The following is a 3,248-nucleotide window of genomic DNA, read 5'->3' as shown; positions in this document are numbered from 1 at the left end:
CTCTCAAGCCCCCGGATGGCTTGATGCTGTGTTGCTCCTTACTCAGAGTGTACCAAAGAGGCTCAGCCCAGGACAAGAGGACCCCCACTGCATGTGAAGCTGCTGCTGTAGCCCAACTAGTCATTGTGGACACAGGCAGGGAAGGGTAATTTTTTATCCCCAAACTGGGGTTTCATTAAAAATGCCTGGTTTTCACAAAAGAAAGATTTAAAAAAATACTTCATTGATATCTTTGAACAAACTTAAAGTAGGAGAAAAGGATTCCTTTTTTGTTTGTTTGTTTGAACTTACTGGCATAGAAATCACCTCAAAGCTCACTCTGACTTTTTGGATTTAATTTCACTTTTTCTTTTCGGGGGGGGGGGGAAGAGAAAATTTAAATATTTATAGGGAGGAACAAGACTTCTTACTTACTTGCATTTCCTGGTCAGAAGGAGAGCAGAACACGTTTTTTGCTTGCTTCTAAGCAGATGCTTTTGTTGGAAGCCCTCTCAGACTGGAAGAACCTCTCATCCTCAGCTATCAAATCTTTCATATGAATAGAATTAAAGAAGCACAGGAATTTTCAAAGTTAGTCTGTGTCATCCCCTCCCCTTCCCCTCCTCCCCTTTTGCCCTGTGTTTCAAGCTCTCTTTGGAGCATTGCTGTGGAAATGAAATTTTGGGGTTGATTCTCCTCTTGCTTTCTGTTGTGTGAAGCCAGTGAATTTGCTTGGGGTTTAGCACAGCCGCACCACACAAACCAACGCTGCCCACATTCTGTTGGAGACACTTGTGTGCTTGTTTTAACCTTCCACATGGTCTGTGGGTGCAAGTACCAGCCTAGTTACGCAACTCCTGTCTCCATTCCTCCAGACTTGCCCCCCTCCTTCTTGTTAGAAATAATGTATTTTAGCTCTCAATCTATTACCTTCCACCCGCTTTGGAATCCCCGAGTACTATAAATCAGGTTCTTTTTACAGATGGAGCTTTGCTTTCCCCTATAGGATTATATATTTTACAGAGGAAGCAAAACTCAAATCCAGTTAGTGATTGCACTGAAGCCCACTGAGCTGATGCCATGAAGCTCCTTCTCCATCCGATCATGACTATCTGCAAGGGAAAGAAAGTTTGTAAATGTTGGAAAATGTGCTGTGTCAGACTGGTGCAATTGCACATTGTTTAGCGTTCAGGGACCCAGTGTGCCTTCATGAAGTCCCATCTATTTCATATTATTTTGCAGCTGGGTTTACAACAATCTTAGGCAACTTGTTCAAGATCTGAGAAACCAGAATTAATCCCCCTCCCGCCTCATCTTTCATCACTTGAAAGTTTCCTTTTACTTTTTTTTTTTTTTTTAATTTTCCTCCTTTGTTTTAGGTGGAGACTTTGCATAACTCTTTCAGATTATGTCTTAAAATGAGGCATGGGCATGAGAAGGAACAAAAAATTATGCAAATTAGCATTTTCAGTGTAACAAATTAGATTTTATTCTGACTAGTTTGTAAATCTGCTGGCTGCCCTTGCTATTGATGGGTTTCATGATCGGTATTGGGAATGAACTGAAAGTCTGATTACAGCCTGTGGATTAGCAGAGGTTAGTGGGGGCCTGCAGCCCACCCAGGGCTGGCCTGCCAAGTGTTGCCACTGCTCTTGTCTACCTGCTTAATCTGATCCTGTCAGCAGTTAAAACTACACTAGTTGTCTTCCCACAGTCATATTGTAATCTAAGTTTTTGCTGCAGTAGCCGTGGTTTCTTCATGCTCTCTTTTGCTCTGACTGGGTTGGTAGCACCACCTATGATTAAGGTGGCCTGAGAGTCTCCATTACAGCAGCTTGCTTTAAATTGTTTGCTCTTTCGGTTTGCCAATGTTGCCTGCAGGGACTGGAATTTTCTGGGAGGATGTCTGAACCTAGATAGAGTCAGGCTGATTTCTAGGGCGGAAATTACACTACAGAGTTTCAACTAAATTAGATCAAGAGAAAATGCATTGTTTGGTCCACACTTGGGAAAAAGAAAGACATGAGAAAATTCTTGCCATTGTTTTGATGAGAGGGTATCAAACACCGGTCAGAGGATACGCTCAATACTTAGCAAGCTGCAGTGCAAACCATATTTTTCTCTGCTCACACCACCACCATCCTCCAGTGAGGAAGGCTGGTCTCTCTCTCCTTACCCCCAGCCTCTTCGCTTCCTGTCCTGTGCCTTTGACTCCCACCTTCTCCCACTGCCTCACCCACTGCTTTAGACCCCCTCCCTGACCTTGCTGCCCCAGTTGTCTCAGTTGGGAAGAAAGTCTTAGCATGATCAGTTTGCACCCTCACTGAATTCCTCTAATGCCTTTTGGATATAAATAGGAGCTGGTGGTGGAGGAACTTCAAGTTGTGTCCTGGGGGAGATGTATTCTCACTCACAGATCTTAGCAGTCTTTTAACGGAATCTAATATTGCAAAGGTGACCCAGTTCTGCTAGACTCGAGCAACTTCTTATTGAATAGCCCTGCTAGTATGAACCAGGTGTATTTTAGTCTCCTAAGGTGCCTGGTCTGAGAAGAATCAGTTACCCTCAAAGCAAATACCATTTGCTTCACGTTGCAAAACCCAGGAGTCCTCATTCCCTGTAGTGTCATAAGCTTCTTCATGAAGCTGGGCCTCTGACAACATGCTGCACAGTGAAATGAAAACTGGTCTTGTTATTGATTTAGTATTTCTCTACTACATGTCCTTACATAACTGATCTTTCACCCAGCTGCTTGCAAACCATATTGCTGAGAGGAGGGCAGAGAGAGTTGAAAAGCTCAAAGAGGCAACTTTCCATTTCTCCAGAGTACCGATGCAATCTCCGGCAAATTAATTTACACTCCAAACTTGTATCCCCTTGAGTGCTGGCAAAACAAGGTTTCAGTAAAGGTTTTTCAAGGGAACAGCAGAAGGCTCCTTGCAGGCGCTGAACTGAAAATGCAGTTAGCACTTGGCTCCTGGTGCAAAAGCATGGGTGAGAAGGAAGATCTTATCTGAGGCGCGGCGGAGCTCGGTCGCCAAAGGCAGGGAGGACCGAGGGGCGAGCGGCGGGGCCGCATCTTGGCTGTGCGGGCAGGGCCGGCGAGGCACGGGGCGGCGGGGAAGAGGGCTGCGCTGGGGCAGATGCGGGTGGCCAGAGGGAGCTAGGCCCGAGGACTCGGAGCCGAGGGGTCTGTGCACACCGGAGCAGGCTGCCTGAGCTCCTCGGTCTCGGCCGTGCCGTGCCGTGCCGCGCCAAGCCCGGGGCCG

The sequence above is a fragment of the Haliaeetus leucocephalus genome, unplaced genomic scaffold (genome assembly GCF_000737465.1).
Source record: "Haliaeetus leucocephalus isolate CR32 unplaced genomic scaffold, Haliaeetus_leucocephalus-4.0 Scaffold187, whole genome shotgun sequence".
NCBI lineage: Eukaryota > Metazoa > Chordata > Aves > Accipitriformes > Accipitridae > Haliaeetus > Haliaeetus leucocephalus.
Note: the sequence above shows the minus strand (reverse complement) of the source record.